Source organism: Canis lupus, chromosome 11 (assembly GCF_011100685.1).
Source record: "Canis lupus familiaris isolate Mischka breed German Shepherd chromosome 11, alternate assembly UU_Cfam_GSD_1.0, whole genome shotgun sequence".
Classification (NCBI taxonomy): domain Eukaryota; kingdom Metazoa; phylum Chordata; class Mammalia; order Carnivora; family Canidae; genus Canis; species Canis lupus.
In genome coordinates this window covers 48,933,732-48,952,208 of record NC_049232.1, presented here as the reverse complement: position 1 = coordinate 48,952,208, position 18,477 = coordinate 48,933,732, and the positions used below count along the sequence as shown (strand labels likewise).

At 33.5% G+C, this 18,477-nt stretch overlaps 1 pseudogene; it reads right to left on the bottom strand.

The window, feature by feature from the left end:
- Nucleotides 1–3,368: 3,368 nt before the first annotated feature.
- On the bottom strand, nt 3,369–3,517 carry LOC119874101 (annotated as a pseudogene).
- Nucleotides 3,518–18,477: the final 14,960 nt, after the last annotated feature.

The following is an 18,477-nucleotide window of genomic DNA, read 5'->3' as shown; positions in this document are numbered from 1 at the left end:
AATTAAAAGAAGAGTTAACCAGGGTGTAGTCATTACAAGGACAGAACCAAAACCCTGTGTTCCTAATAGACTTAGTAGTATAGTAGATGGGGAAGTACTGAGGGCCAGAGTGATACATCAGTTTTACTCAAAATCCACGCATTTCGGTACCATCTTATAAATATTGCCATATTGGCATACCACCATAATAGTTATTTATATTTTATAAATGAGATATGTTTACCTAAGTAAATTGATCTCTAACAGAGCTTTATCTTAGTACCAAAGTGAAGAATAACTATTTTTTGCATTTTGCAGCTTTTGTCCAGAGTGAGACAGAATATACCTTGGACCACAGAAATTGGAAATACTTTCTTAGCCATCAAATGATAATTGGGTGATAATTAGAGCACCTAAATTGTGTTTCTAATCTGGAGCTTGTTCTTTACCAGAGAATTTATTTTGTTTGAGGTAGTGGCAGTAGCAACAGCCAGTTTGTAGGAGCAGTAGGGACAAAACTGCGTGCTATCGCAGCTAAAGGTTAAGTTAGTGTACCCTGTGATATGGTGGTGTACCCTGTAGTAAGTGGTTTGAGAGCTGCAACAGCAGAAACAGAATCCTCATGATACTGATTCTCTGGCAGGGCTTTGCTGATCATTTGGTCTGAGAGAATTTTCTCAGAATCTTAATAACTCATTGATTTTTCCAATTACTTTCAGTAAAATATTTTTCTACATTAATCAACCAGAGTACAGTTAAGTTGCACACAACTGAGAGCCTTAAATGGTATATGAGCAATACAAAATAAGAAAGATAAGTGCAGTAAAACCAATCATTATATATTCATTTAAATGCACCTTAAAGCATGTGGCAGTACTCTGGTGGTGCATACACATGTAACTCTTTGGAAAAATTCTTCTTTGATATCTTCAAAAATTTTAGAACTAGAGCTACTTTTATTATAAATAGAGACAGGGATTGGAGAAGGGAGAGAAATATGACCTGACAAACTAAAAGCACAAATATGAGAGTAGTTAAGAGTTAATGAAAAGTTAATCCAAAGGTTAGAATTTTTTTTTGGATAAAATAGGTCTTATGGGTTCCGAGATCTAAAAATATACATATTCAAAATTCTTAGGTAATCAAATGTACTGTGAGAATGGTAGTCCTGCATATCTGTCTATAGCCATTTACTTAGATGGGTAAGGATTTGAGGAAAGAGAGGATCAAAGATGAGACATAAATATGGACAGACATGGGCTTCATAAAACTAAGAGAGAATAGCAGGCTCTTTTTCCTCACATGTTTTGAGCCCTTCACTTATTGTTCCTCACTGACACTCCTTCTATTGTTTTCATCTTCTTTTTTTAATCATCTGCAAAGGTCATAAATACAATAGTCATGTATAGTTTTGTTTGTATTTTTATTTATAATAGAAATATAGAGTATTTTTTCAAATCAGGAGAAAGGTAAGCAAAGGATTTTGTATGAAAAACAAAAGACAAAATGGTAGCTAGTCATATTTTCACCTACACATATAATTTACCTACTACATAATTTTACTATGTTGATTCTTATTTGGCCCTTTTATTGCTCTTAAATACCAGTTTGAATCATATAAAATAGTTTTTTATGGGGAGATGAAAAATTGTTTAACGTTGAATATTGACCCTTCCATTGGCAGTGATTCGACTTAAATCATATGCCGAGGAATAATTGTGAATGTAGAAAATTTGCTAGATAAGAATGCTGATGTTAATTGTAGACATATGTTCAGAACGAGAGGTTTTGGAGAATACTATTCGTGAGGAATGTCTTCCCATATTAAACTCAAGGATTATTTGGATGGAGAACTTAAAAATAATTATTACTGCAATAGTATATTGACTGAAAATTTTCTTGTTGTTCTGAAATTGTGGCCAAGGCCCAAAGGAGGAAGAATATCCTCACATTTTCAAGAAAATGACCAGCTGCGAGGATTTTCATATGGCATTTACTATTTAACCTAAATATCCAATAAATCTCCCCTCTGTATACATTCAGGACAGGGGTGGGAATGATCATCTTTGTATGTGATGTGAAAGATTCACATGTGATGAAGAGGAAACTAAGAACTCTCCTTCCCAAAGACAAGTGAGAAGAGTACTCAAAAAAATTGGAGGAGGTATCTGAAAGAGGAGTGTGTTGACATTTTTTTTTCCCGAATCAGGCATCTAATTAGGTATTATATGTGTTCATACTTTTGTTGTGTTACTGAACAAACAGAGGAGAATTGGAGAGAGGTGGGTTGAAAAAAAGAGCTTCAGTGCTCCTGATGTTTCAGGATTTGGCTTGTTAAGAATTTGTGAAATTCCTGTAAATTGAGTGTTCACCATGAAGGATCACCAGGCTTTGGTCATTTTCCAGAGGCTTTCAGCAGTAAGTGTTGCACAATGGAGTATCAATCATAATTCATGAGTAGAGGTGTAAGTGTCTTGATTTTAAGACAATACTACCCATTTTAAGACATACTGCCCATTGGTTCAAACGTTTGGGGATGTCATCTCAAAGAACTACTGTGCCTTTTTAAAAACCTATCCCCTTCAAGTATATTTTTTACTTTTCTACTATGTTTTGTTTTTATTTTTCTTTTCATTCAGTGAATTGCATGTTTATGGTAAGAATTTGTGTTTGGTCACCTGGTCTCCCCAATACAAAGAAAGAGATTATCATTTTTAATTATGATCCATTTTTCAATTTTAATAAATTCTCAATATGTCAGTAGTTTATTAAGAATATTTGCTGAGGGCAGCCTGGTTGACTCAGTGGTTTAGCACCACCTACAGCCCAGGACGTGATCCTGGAGACCTGGGATCGATTCCCACATCAGGCTCCCTGCATGGAGCCTGCTTCTCCCTCTGTCTGTGTCTCTGCCTCTCTCTCTCTTTCTCTCTCTCTCATAAATAAAATCTTAAAAAAAGTATTTATTGAATATGTGCTGGTATATTTGTTCATCTCTAAATAAACATGGCAAGTAAATGTGAGCTCAGGAAATGTAACTGAAGAGTTGCTCTTCAGTATTAGGCTTCATTTTTACTTTTATATTGAAGTATAGTGTTCAGAAGCATGCATAAATTATTCTTCTTTTAGTAACTTTTACTGTTCTTCTGCAGCTGGTAGCCAGGCCTTTCATTTTCACTATAATATCAAATAAGTCCACTGACATTTAAATACTGTTTATACATCTAACACATGGAAATTCAGAATATTTTTCTAGCTTAGGAATTAAAGACATATAGCAGTAATTAAGGTATTTTATTTAGTCTTGACCTGATGGTTTTGTTTCTTATAATTTATCATGTTTAATTCTGGTAGAAGTATCTTTTTTTTTTTTTTTTGTATCTTAAATAACTTTAAAGGGCATTGAAAGTATTCCAGGGATTTAAAGGATTTAGTGGATTTTTCTGGAAAGATGAAAATTTAACATTTAGTTTTCAATTAGTAATAATCGTGTCTCGGATAAACCTCACTGGCTACGATACTGCCACTGCACAAAGCTAAATTTAACATTTAGGATATGAAGTAGTGTAACTTTGCAAACAATATTTAGGAATAGCTGATAAATGACCCTTTTTAATTCTTTGATCTAGTAATATACACAATAAATGACTACATTTGGGAAAACTTTAGATTGTTTTTATGTACATATGCAGAATATATACAAATGTACATATATTCTAATATCTACATACATGTAAAGTTAAATGTGAACATGCTTGCAGTATGTCTTTTTTTAATCTCATAATGGTTGTGATAACTCTCTAATAGGTTTTGAACCGAATCTACTATTTTGCTCAAGAGCCTAGATTGTTTTACATGAACACTTTAACTAGCCATCACTCTTGAGCATAAAATTATATTAAGTTAAATTAACAGAAGATTTAATATAAGAAGCCTGAGTTGACAATTCCTTTTTCTCTTAGAACCCGAATGTTTAAAATGATCCTTTTATTATGAGTAGTAGGAGAGAAAGTTACCTTCCGACTTCTAACAATGGCTACAGTGCTGATGGTTGTGGCTGGGCCAATATTTTCATCTGCAATGGGTTATTAAAAACATGTTTGAAAATAAAACAATAAAAGTGCATATTATATTTGAGAATTCTGTTCATAGAAAGATTAAACATATTTTAAAATCTTCTATTCTTCCTCTAAAGATGCTGCCTTCCTTTTACCTTGGCAACCCAGGTGAGAGATAAGACCCACCCTTTTTATGTTCGTGTTTGCATTTTGGTGATCTACTAATGATCTGTTCCAACTGATACTGGAGACTTTTAGCTAGGTGTTTCTCTCTCTGTATTACTGTATTCCTTTTCCACACCAGTGACCACCCAAATACTCACCCCTTGTGGGTTAAGGAAACATAATCAATCCTAGTCATTAAGGGATTGATGCCGTAAAGTAAGTTGAGATTGGATGAGTCTTAAATAAAGGCTTAGCATGATCAAGCAAGTTCCAAGTTGTCAGGAAGCTTCAAAGAGTTTCTTCATCAAACTGGAGATTGGAGTGGGGAGAAAAAGGGAAAAGGATGTAAATCTGGGAGAAAAAACATCATCATTCAGCTCAGTAATGTGATGCATGAAGGGTATGTGTATTATAATAGACAAACCTGATTGTATGATCATTGAATATGACTGAATATGATCACAGAATATCATTTGAATGTCGTGTCTATATCTTACTAATACTGTTGTTTCTTTTACATTTCCAGTGTTTGTAGAACCCAAAGATGTTACAATCTTTGGAAAAAAATTCTGTCCATTCTGTTTTCACTTGTACTGTTCACCTATTAGGCAAATGAAGACTCAACTGATAGAAATATAAAAGGTTTCTTTTCATTATTTATTTTCTTTTTTTTCTTCTAGATTTTCATACCTTTTTTTTCTTCACTATTGTTGTCTTGGCCAAAATATTGTTATGCCAAGACCTTGAGACTTATGTATGCAGACTTCTGATAGTACTTCATTGTATCAATTTTACCTAACTCGAGAAAGTAGGTATGGCAGAAAGTTTTAGCGAATTTTTTACATCCTCTGAATTTACCTGAATATCTAACTCCTGGATTATTTACTTTAAAAAGGCAAGACCATATCAGGTGATTTGTCTGTCTTTGTGGACACAGGTAAATTAAGTACTGCTGATGAATATCATCTGATGGTAAGAAAAAGAAAAATCTTCAATAGAGGATCTTTTTGAATGAAGGAGTCAAAGACAGGAAGATAAAAATATGTTTCAAACTTTATATTTAAAATAGTTCTTCACAAAAAAATTGTGCCTTAACCTCCACAGGGACAATAAAGGAGATTAGGGTAGCACTGCTTTGACATTGAATTAAGAACTATTGGATGGAGAGAAAACCAGAAGACCTAAAAGGCCTAAGAAAAAATACCAAAAGTGTTCCATGAAGAATCTCAATATTATGTGTTTAATTTTAAATTAGAGATTTAAAATAGCAAGAATTAGAAAATAAGATGAAGAAAGGAGTGACTGTGATTAAAATGATTACAAGAGAAAACAAAGACCTTTAAATAGAAATAATTGAAAGAATGAACAGTGTAAAACTAAAAAAAAAAAATACCACTAAAAACCATGGTGATACAGTGAAAGTGATTTTGCAGTATAGATACAAATATAATAAATAAGGTTATAGTATAGTGACTGACTTAAGCCTTTTCAAAGGGTTATCTTAATTTTATTGCCCAAAGTGCTTTGTATGATTGATTGAGAGACTCTAATCAGTTACTCTAACACAGTTCTCCATACTCTATCCATTCCAAAGAAATGCTACTTTTTTTATCTTCACGTTTGCATTTTCTACTTGTGAATTTTCCACTTGTTTGCTTTTGATATATTAATTTTGCCTTTAAGATTATTGGAGCAAACACTGCAATAAATCAGAAAAGTCTTCCTTTTTTATTCTGTTAGAACTTGTTTCTAGTCATATACTGTAACTGGAATCTGAGCTATTGCAGAATTAGCCAGAGAAGAAGAGTGATAATTTGGAAATGGTTGTCTGGTCAAGCTACAAGTTATCAGAGAAGCAATGACCTGAGTTACAGGAAAGCATTAGAGACAAATCATCCACCAGCAGATTGGCATACTTACAAATATGTTTCCACTCTACAGAATTCTCTGTATTTTTTCCAACCATGGGAAATGCTGACAATTGTTAATATCCTATAAATGCGTCTAGGCAGATGTGCCCTACTAATGTATCTCTCCCTTAGGTCTACTGCGAAACTTTTGACAAAATCTTCTGCCTCCTACTAGGTCAAGTAATATCCAGTGTTCTACCTCCCAGCTCCGTCTGTTCTCTCATATAGCATCATCTGTAGATCTTTGCACAGATCCTTTCTCCTTGAGCTCATTTATCCTTGGGAGGTGGGCTATTATTTCTCCTTTGTACTGAGCGCCATAGCTCAGGGCAGCTTGCAAATTCCCATTCTTATACTCTGTCAGAATTCTAGATCAGAAATTAACCTTATCTCTTTGAGGATAAAAGTCTAATCTTCTACAAAGCAGTTAGTAATTTTCAAGTAACTGGCAGACTGCATGGGATTTGGGAAATTGGAGAAAACTGTGAGGAATTATCCAGCCTCAGGAGCACTATAGCTAAGTGACAAAACATTAAGTTCCTGAGAAGATAAATAGAAAAGCACATAGATACACCTTCACTAAAGAGTGAGACAGAACTCTCTAGGAGAAAGAGCTCAGGAAGGCTGGCACACGACTAGAGTAGTAACTCCCACAGAGAAACAGATCAATGCCCCATTTATTTGGGACTTGAAAGTCCAAAACAGAGTGCTTCCAGCAGAAACAATGGAATATTGGTTCTTGTTCCATAGGATGTGATATCTGGTTATGGTATCAGAAAAATGATTTTAGAAATTATAAAGCGACATGCTTTCAACATTTATAAACCAAGAATTGACTTTTGCCAACCCTCTTAGAAAGAAAATTTTCTTTTTCCTTTGTCTTGGCCCAATCTGATAATTGGAAGTTTAAATTAGTTAAGCAGTAATTGCTCTATATTATAAACTGGAAATGGGGAATTCTGTTATTCTGAGAAGCAATAATCTCTAATCCTCCACTGCATTAATGATTAGAGTGCTTAATAACCTGTTGGCATCTTGCATCATACCCACTCAACTTATATGCTCCGATCTGTGTCACAGAGTTGAAAAGATCAAAATTGCATTTTCCTGATGTACTGACTTCAGTTCTACTTTAGATTTCTCTTTCTCAGACATTTCCCAAGAAGGAAAATGGAAACTGTATTTTCCCTGGCAACAGAAGGCAGGCTCACAGCTCTCGTGGGCACCTGACCAGCCTCACTGTTCCGGAGCTCCAGCCAGCTGAGGGCAGCATACCTGAAACTCCTAAGACCTCCTGCCCCTCAGCCTTTTTTTTTTTTTTTTTAATCAGGTTAGTAAGTAAGTTACTTCCAACATTAAATCCCTTCCCTTGCTTTTCATTCCTAACTACAGGAGCTCTCTTAGGAAGGCACGTTTGAGAAACAAGGCTCTCCTAACTTTCCTTGAATCCTATCTCTACACTGTATTTTTAATTTTTAAACTAAATTTTCCAAAAATTAGAACCACCAATAATGAGATAGGTAGATGTCTATTGATTTATTTATTAAATTCTAAATAAAAAATCACCATTGTATGTAAACTTCGAATTGTTATGTAATTATTAAGGTCATAAAAATAATTAAAGATTTTAAATGGCTACATAGTATATAACTACTAGTAACATTTTAGCTCTTAGTGTCAAAAAAGAGCATGCTTATTTGGCTTCATCTATGTGAAAATCACATCTCTGTGAAAAATGCTTTTCTCAATCTCTTTTCAGGCTTTAAATTTTCATTGTCAACTTTCTATTTTTTTTTTTTTTTTTAAGATTTATTTATTTATTTATTCATGATAGTCACAGAGAGAGAGAGGCAGAGACACAGGCAGAGGGAGAAGCAGGCTCCATGCACCGGGAGCCCGACGTGGGACTCAATCCCGGGTCTCCAGGATCGCGCCCTGGGCCAAAGGCAGGCGCCAAACTGCTGCGCCACCCAGGGATCCCCATTGTCAACTTTCTAAACAGTATTTCTTCCTACTGATAATTTTTTTCTGTTAATAACATTGAACAATTAGAACTTTGACAGACTTGTGAATTAGTTTTATGTCTTTGATAATTTTATTATAATTCTTTAGACCTTAATAATTACATAACAATTCCAAGTTTGCATACAATGATGAAATTTTATTTTAGAATTTAATTAATAAAACAAATGTTAAGAGCTTTTCAAGTTATTTACTTGATTTATTCTATGGGTACAATTGATTCCTCTATGTAAAAAATAATGTAAAAGGCAAGAAATGGCATTTTGATATGAATTTTGTTGAATCTATAGAATGCTTTGGGTAGTATGGACATTTTAATTAAATATTAATTCTTCTAGCCCAAGAGCACAGGCTATCTTTCCATTTGTGTCATCTTTAATTTCTTTCATCATTGCTTCATAGTTTTAAGAGTACAGGTCTTTTGCCACCGTGGCTAAGTTTATTCTTAAGTATTTTTTGTATAATTGTAAATGGAATTGTTTTCTTAATTTCTCTTCTATTTCATTTTTAGCATATAGTAATGTAACAGATTTCTGTATATTAATTTTGTATCTACAACTTTACTGAATTCATTTATTACTTTTAATAGTTTTTTTGGTGGAATTTTTAGGGTTTTCTATGTGTAATATGTTGCTGCAAATATTGACAAAGATGAAGAGTACAGCATAGGGAATATAATCAATGGTATTCCAGTAGGGCTGTATGGTGACAAATGCTAGCTACGCTTGTGGAGAGCATAGTGTAACATATAGAGTTGTCAAATCACTATGTTTCATACTGAAACCAACGTAACATTGTGTGTCAACTATACTCAAATAAAGAAAGGCAAGAAATGGGGTAAAAGAGAATATATAAAGACATCAGAAGAGACACTGATGACTTAATGTAGTTATTGAGACTGTATTATATGATAATATGAATCTTTCATATTTTTGTCATGCCAAAATTGAAAGCCAACTCTCAGGTAAAATGAAAAAGATTCCTCAAGAAAGAGAAGAATATTTCATTACTAATCATGAGTACAGTTTTATTAGATTAATCTTATAATAGGCATATTGTGTAATATTGAACAATTATTTCAACAATAGTTAACACTGTCTTCAAATTACTATTCTTGCACTGACCCTTGAGAGAGCTTGACACTACTTGATGTTTCAGAAGTTCAGTTGCTTCCTCTCAGTTAAGTATTCTTTATTAGCTATTGACTAATTCTTAGAACCCTTACCTTTGACCTGGATTTTTCAACCCCTATTTGTTGTCATTTGGGGATAAATAGTTCTTTGTTATGGAGGCTATCTTGTATACTGTAGGAGGTTTAGCAGCACTGGCCTCTACTCACTTGATATAGATGCACTTGAATGCCCCCTTCCCTGTCTTGACAAGTAAACTGTCTCCAGACATTGTCAAATGTCCCTAGGAGTAAAATTTACTTGTGGTTGAGAACCACTGCTTTAGACTGTTGTGTCATATCACAGACTCAAAAAAGTCCAGTTAAATGGGTGTATTTAACAGGAAACTATATATTCTTTGCATATTCATAGCCAGCATGGTCTATGATAGTCCAATCATGCTAAGATCATTGGCTAATATTGAGTCTTCTCTTAGAAGACTATCTGATTTTTTAAAATTTTCTGTATTTTATTGTGTTTTACCCAATTAGAACTGGGGCAGGGGGAGGAAATCATTTGACAAAGAAACCATAATTAACAATAAATTTTAAGAAATGGGGCTTTCAAACTTCTTGGTTTTTCTAGACTACTATGATATTTTAAAGGTAAATATTAACCCAAATATATGAAGCTGATCAACATCCAAGTGTATTGCAATCATCAGTTGTCATCCTCATGATTGTGTGCATATGAATGAGCTTTTCTTTTGAATCACTTTTCAGGCAGTCTTTGAATTCCTCTACAAAAGTACATATTTTGTTGCCTACAAGAAAAAGGCTCAAAATTCAGTATTTCCCACTCTGTAATTGCTACTTAACTTTGAACAGATAATTCATTTAAAAATTTTATCCTTTGGGGCACCCAAATGGCTCAGTTGGTTGAGCATCCGACTCTTGTTTTCAGCTCAGGTCATGATCTCGTGGGTTGTGATCTCATGGTTGGTGAGATGTAGCTCTGGGTGAGGTTCCACTTAGCGGGGAGCCTGCTTGGGGATTCTTTCCCTCTGCTCCCCTCCCCTTCACTCAGACTCTCTCTCTCTCTCTTTCTCTCTCATTTTCTCTTTCTTTTTTAAATAAATAAGTAAATCTTAAAAAAAATATCCTTTAGTCTCCAGATATGAAATAAGGTTTCAGTATTTGTTTCTAACCTGAGAAAAATATTCTGAGGATTCAGAAAATAACTCAGAAATGCTTTGCAATGCTCAAGTGTATGAGACCAGACTGTAAGAGTGGGTTACACCTAACCAGACATCAAATATTCAATTTTGAGAAAATCATGACCAAGGCAAAGTTGCTTATGGTGTGTAATTACTTTAGAGAGGCGTCAAGCCCTTACCCTTTTAGGAAAGTATTCAGTGTATAGAGTTTTTTCTCTTACATTTTTCTCCATATATTCTTGACACCTTGTAGTAGTACCTGCAAGTTATTTCCAATTAGTTCACTTGGCTGTGTATGTTTTATTGAATTTAATTTCCACTATATCATCTTATATTTGTATCACAATTGGTGATATTTTGTATAAGAAAATCATGGCACTGTTCTAGTTTCTAACACTGCCATTCCACACATCCCTGAGTCACTGCAATTTGTTCTCTGGTTGTTACCCAGCAAACTTCTATTGAGCCAGTACTCTGGACTAAGATCTTTGCAGTGAATATATTGACTGATAACCAATTGAAATCAACAAACCTTTCATCCTATGGAAAAATCCATATATTTACATGTCTCAAATGCAGTAGCATGTATTTTAAATTTTACTGTGGAAAAGGTTGGACAAGGTACAGTTTATGTTGAAGGGACCTTGAGAACTGTAACTTTCCTGCACTAGAATATGCTTTATGTTCCATGAGAAATAATGAAGAAGATATTCATGCTGCTATTTATAAGACACTGATAGCATTTAGTATAAGGTAAGAAATTTTTGCATGTATTCAAATCTTGCCTATTAACATTTCCTACAGAAACTTTTAACATTGAAATTGCCCTAGTGTTACTCAAACCATTGTAATTTAAAATGCTGTTTCAATTTTCTTTAGTTTCATAAATAAAAATCTACTATAAAAGTAAATATGAGCAGTTGTTATTGTGTATATTATTAAATATTTAGCTAGTGTTAATTTGGTAAAATTGATATTCTCTAATGCCTGTCTTTTGTGATACCCTCTTTCTGGAGTTTTATCACTACAATAGGTTTTCTTCTCCTCTTAGGAACTCCCAGCATCCTCTGAACACCTTTCCTTTTTCCAAACAACTCCTTGTACCCTTTCCTTCACTCACACACTTCTGCTGTTATACTATGTCACAGGGAATTGCTAATTTTGACATAATACATAAAACAGAGACAAGAGAGAGCCAGGGCATAAATATAAGGAGTTAGGATTCAGGGGAGATCAGAGACACCTGAAATTAAGGTGAACAGATAATTTATTATCCAAAGTGGTTACTTTAGAAACTGAAAAAGGATGATATTATTACATTAGTATAACAGGCATACAACCCATTGTCAAACACCCTATTCATTGCCATTGACTATGAGAGTTTAATGCAAGATACCTTTGGTTGTGCTTGGGATTTGATGCAGTTTTCAATTTTCATAGTAGTCTGCAGATTTAAAATTTGTTTTGTCATATTGTTTTCTGTTAATCAATCCTCTATTTGGCCTAATATTAAATATTTGCTATAGGTGTGGAAATGGATTTCCCATATGATATGTCTTCCCTATTGCTGATTCAATAATCATGCTAATTATAATGGAATACCCAGACCTATACACACATACACATACCCAGTACATAATTATAGAATCATGTGTCAAATAAGGTAAATTATATTATTTAGCTTAACTTTAATCTTTTTTTTTCTTACTAACACAGTTGATACCCCAATGTGGAAATTATTCAATAAGAACAGATTAGATTTAAAGCACAAATTTACTCACTAACCCATCTATTTAGGGGAGTTGCAATGTTCCCAAGAATAGTGAATTGGTTTTGAAAGTGACTGACATTCCATTTAAAGTTAGGCAAACCCAGAAACTAGTGATTTGAGCAAAAATGTATTATATGTATTGCATATATATGTATATGCAATATATATATATATATTTTTTTTTTTTTTTGAAAATCACACTCAGGTGGTGTGCAGGATTTCTTTGTATGTCCTCTACTATGTGTATTTTTCATCTGTTTTCTTCTCTCATCCCTAAAATGCCTTATCCCCCAAATATATTCTTTTGGATTATTTTGATTCGATTGTTGTTGTAACCTTCCCTGCAGTTTCACACTCTTCAAATTCACCCTTGACCCTTTAGCCATAGTCATATAGATAAAATACAAATGTAATTATGCCACCCTCAAGTTAGTAATTCAAAAGCTCCTCACTATCTGTGGGGAGAGCATATCCAAACTACCTAGTGTAACACGCCAAGGATCCTGTGTATCGTGCCCCCTCTCTGACATCTTTCATTTTCTTTATCCCTTCCATGCCTTTACTCGTGCCATTCTCTCTTAAATTCCTCTTTTCCCTTCAACTGGACAGCATCTGCTAATTTTGTAAATTTCAAGTTGACTTCTCTACATATTTTCTGATCTGTTTCAGTCAACTAAATTTAATTACCAGTCCCTCATTTTTAGAAATTCAACTGTATTGTGTACATAGTTCTATGATATATTACTTAGACTATTTTATTTCATGCAGGCATCTGAAAATCAGTGAGTATATTTTCATTCTTAACTTCCAAGACAAAACAAAGCATGTGATAGAAAGAATTAAATATTCTGCTTCAAGCATAAATAAACGAATTACTGTAGCCTATCCTTTCTAAAAATTGATTATATTATTTTAGGTTTTCGGATTATAAGACCCTTATTGATATGGCGGCTAAATTAATTAACTATTTAGATTTTACAGTCCCTTCTACTCCTAGTGCACTATGGCCCAGCCTACATAGGCCAGTTAAGGAAGTGAAATTCTAAGTTGATCCTGTCTAGATCTTTTGAGTAAGTCAGCACTATATACTACACAGGAGAACATTAACTACCTTTTACTGTAAACCTGTATATCACTTTTTTTTCATGTACCAGATGACTGATGAAACTAAAAGAAGTAGACCCTTAAGAGTAAATCCGTCAAAAGCAGAGAGATGCATTGCTCTTTTCTACCTGATGATTTGAGTCATCTATCAAAATGTCCCAGGCCATGCTATAGGGTTTAACTATAAAACCTTGAATATTATAGAATGTTATGTATCATATTTTAAAAGAGGTTTTGGGATAAAGAAATATTTTTTTTTCATTTCTCTTGGAGAGTTGTTTCAGTTAGCTTTAAAATACAAGATGAATGAAAATGTTGAAGCCAATATTTCTAGGTGTTTGCAAAGAATATCTAAAACTGCTAATAAGAAAGATGGCTTATTTTAAGTATTTCCTTTTCTATTTAGTATTGAAATTAAATTTATACAAATGATGGATCAGATCATAGTTTTATGTGCATTCTTTTTCTCTCTACATTGCATATCTAATTATCTTCTCCCATTTTTCTACCTCTCACTGTCTCTTATTTTCTTTCTATTTAAAAAAAATTCTGTTTTTCCTTTTCCATATTGTCTATGTACCTCTTTATTCATCTTAGTTTTTATTGAATATTATACTTTTTCCTTATAAAAGTAGATTTCAAGAAATCTGTTGATCATCTTACATATACATTTTTTAGTAAAGATTTATTTATTTCTAGAGAGAGAAAGAGTGCAAGCAGGGGGATAGGGGCATAGGGAGTGGAAGAGAGAGAATATCAAGCAGACTGCCTGCTAAGTGTGGAACCTGACATGGGACTCAGTCTCAAGACCATGAGATCATGGCCTGAGCTGAAATCAGGAGCTCGATACTCAACTGACTGAGCCACCCAGCTGCCCCAATTATTTTATTAATAAATTGAAGGAGTATTTTGTTTTTAAGCCATTTATACTTAATGCAATTACTAATGTACGTAAGTTTATTTTTTTTAAGATTTTATTTATTTATTCATGAGACACACACAGAGAGAGAGAGAGAGAGAGAGAGAGAGAGAGAGAGAGGCAGAGGCACAGGCAGAGAGAGAAGCAGGCTCCATGCAGGGAGCTTGATGTGGGACTCAATCCCTGGACTCCAGAATCAGGCCCTGAGCTGAAGGTGGCGCTAAACTGCTGAGCCACCGGGCTGTCCTAATTACTTGTTTAACCAACTTATAAACATTTATTGAGCATAACTATATTAAGTCACTGTGTTAGAGGTATGAAAAACCAATCTTAAAATATGACAACATTTCTATCCTTAAGGAGTTTATAGGCTATAATAAAGTGGATTATGCCATTGAATTCTCACTCAAAATGTACCCATCTATTCATTCTACACATATTTAATAAATGTCTATCTGCCAGATACATTCTATTACTACACACAGCAATTTAAACAGAGATGTACATCTCTGAATTCATTGAATTTATATTCCAGTGTATACACACAAACAGTAACAAATAATACAGTATACCAGATGGAAAAAACACATGATGGAGAATAATAAAGCAAAGAAGGAGAATAAGCAGTGCCATCTTATCTACTTTAGAGAGGAGACAGAATCTAAAGCAGACTTCACATCCACCATGGAGCCTGATGTGGAGCTCGATGTCACAAACCTGAGATCATGACCTGAGCTGAAATCCAGAGTCAGACACTTAACTGACTGAACACCCTGATGCCTTAGCAGTGCCATCTTAGTATGAATGCCATTTTGGATCAGATGGCCAAGAAAAGCATCACTGATATTTGAGCACACATCTGAAGATGATGAGAATAAGTCACACAGATATGAAGTAAAAACAGCTTTCATCACAAAGATAGAGTACAAACCAAAACAGACTGTTTCCTTATGGCAGAGCACAATATATAATAATGTAATATTCAAAACTGAGATATTTAATAATACTTTGTAGTATTAAAAAGTCATTTGTTCTATTGTCTGGTGGTCTCTGGTGATTTTGAATGGAATGAGCGCAAAATAATTGTAAATATGTTGTTTCCTAAGTTGCAAATTCACTGATCTCTGAGAGAAGTAACTCCCAGAAAGGAAATGAATATGGAAGAAAGTTGTACCCAAAAATGCACTATTGTCATACGTTGTACCACAATGCGCTTACACTTTTTCCAGAAAATAATTTAACTCTCAACATAGTGCTGTGTATCACAGCAATCCTATCCAGAAATTCTGTCTTTAGTTATTTGTTAACTATGTAAAGATTAAAAAATCAATAAAGATTTAAAAATAACCTATGATATACTATACTAAAAGCAAAGAAAAGCTTAAATGGCCACATACTGTGAACATTTTCTAAGATTATTTGATTTTTCTTCTAAAGTTAATACATTTTAGGATTCATATATAGGTAGAGAATATCCTATTAAAACTACCAAAAAAAAAAAAATAAAACTACCAACAACAAGAAGTGGAACAGTAAACGCCTGACCCAGGGCTCAACCCCCAGCAGGGTTCACTCATTGTTGAATGAAGAAATGAATGAATAATGAATGGAGGTAAAAAATTTATACACTAAGAGATTTATTTTTTTTTAAGATTTAATTTATTTATTCATGAGAGACAGAGAGAGAGAGAGGCAGAGGGAGAAGCAGGCTCCACGCAGGAAGCCCAATGCGGGACTCGATCCCAGGACCCCAGGACCACACCCTGGGCCAAAGGCAGGCACCAAACCGTTGAGCCAGCCAGGGATCCCTACACTGATAGATTTAATGACAAATGCAAATCATGATTAATCCTTGCAATTCATTTCTCTATGGTGATATTTTTTCTTAATGATCCTCCCCCTCTATAATATATTTGTGTATTAATACACTCTCATAGTACACAGCACACTTCTAATTTGTAGATTTTTCACACTAACCTTGTAATCAATCTTGTTGATAGACTAGGACTTGTTTTTAAAATATGAATGATATCAAAAGTACAAAGCCAAGCTGAAATCTGGCTAGGGAAAAAAAGGAAATATTTCTCAGAAGGAAGAGGAAAAATAAAAACAGTAGGATATGAAAATAAATTCAAAGGTAAATTATTAGTTTTGTTTTCAGGGAAGAAGATAATGGAATGGCACTATGATTTGTTCTAATTACCTTCTTTCAAAAAATAACCTGTATTATGAATTGATTTCATATATATACATGAGGATTTTTTCTCAAAGGAAAGGAAGACACCAGGTCAGCTGTTCTCTGCTAAGATTCCACAGTCAAGCATTCTAACATACAATTTTTTTATTTTATAAATTCTGTGGCAATTAAAAATTAGGCACTACTCAGAACTAGCTTATTCAGGTATTCCAGAAGGCCTCTGATATCAAAGTCATGGTACTGAGCTTCTGTTGTCACTTTAGCTCTGCTGTCTTCAATATTCCCACCTATAAAATGTCTCTTGCCAATGTGCTCTGTTGATCATAAAGATAATGGGGAAAAGTTGTAGTTCTATTTCAAACTAAAGAAAACAAAATAATTCAATTTAGAGCATAAGTCTCATTTCTGATGATTTATACATACCTTTCTATTAGAAAGGGTAGAGAATGGTCACTGTTACACAAATTTTTAAAAGTCATTAAGCTATCATTTTAAAATACCTCTCCATGAGCATGATGCTTTAATTTTTATTTAAATACTGTAAAACATAGCAGTAAATTCACTGGCTTAGTAAACTTAAAATAGAGTATTCCTTTGTATCTTTTCTAATGTTAAGCACCCCCCAAAAAAAAACAACTGTCCTGTTAATCAAAGTCTAGAATACCAATGCAATGTTAATCTCCTTTTTCTTTATTTCTCCATGTGTTGCAATTAAGGAATTCCATATATATCTTAGTGAGTTTTTTTTTTTTTATTATTTAGATAAAATCTAAACAGGGGATAAGTCATCTTTACCCACACCCACTCCCCAAATTGTTTATTTTTAAAAAGCACATAAGAAATATATATATGGGGAAAAACATATATAAGAAAAGTAATTCTCCCATGTGTTCCAGGCTTCATTCTCACTAAACAGATACTGCCAGTATTACAAAATTATTATTAAAAGTTCTACACATTGTTCACAAACATACATGTCTATATACATGTGTGTGCATCTGCATTAGTGAAAAATTATCTCATATACTGTTTATCTCATATACATATTTAACTGGCTTTTGTCCACTAAAGCATAACTTGTATTTCTTTTTTAAATAATGCTTTCAGTTCTGCCTCATTCTTTTTGACAGCTTAAGACTATTCCATTTTTGGTTGCTATAATTTATGTAATTTTTCTTTTAACAACTAATGCTAATAGACATTTAGGTTGTTTTCAGGTAGATTTCTATTATGCAGCTTAAATTGTATCATGTGCATACATTTTTGCTTTTATGTCCTAGTATACGTAGGATACATTTATAGCTATAGAGTTAATCTGATGATTTACTGTTTTTGTTTTATTACGTGTAACATGCTGTAGTGAAAAATGAAAGAGACTTGTAAGATCTGAGATGAGGTTCTCATACCTCAAAATAGATAGTTAATGTAAGGATTGTGCTAACACCTTTATATCCTCTGTGGCATATTCAGTCTTACCTCAGGTTAGCCATCTATTAAAATGAAAAGATTGGCTATGTGATCTCTAAATGTCATCTGGAAAATCCCCTTGCTTAAACAATCTTTATTCAATGTTAAATAAATATACAATCCCTCTAATTTTTTTCTAATTTTGATTTCACCCCTCACAAAAACAAAATACAAACCAAATGGTTTCCCCTCCTTCTATTCTAGATTACAAGTTCCAAGAGGGTCAACTGCAATGATTATTCTCTTTATTGCTTCTATTAGCATGTAGCTCTTCCCTGTTAAGATTTTTGGTCAAGCCTTCTGAAACAGACTTTTTTTTTTAATTTTCCTGTATTCTGTGGCAACTGAAAATTAGGCACTACTCAGGACTAGCTCATTTAGTTATACTATAAGGCTCTTGATTATTCCTTCAGATTTTTATACTATTATCACAGAAATTACAAGATACATTATCAACTACTTAAAGTCTATCATAAATTATTTTATTAATTTCAAACATTTCGATGTTAAATGCCATGCTACAGTATGTAACTCAGTGGTTTTGGGCCCATTAATTCTTT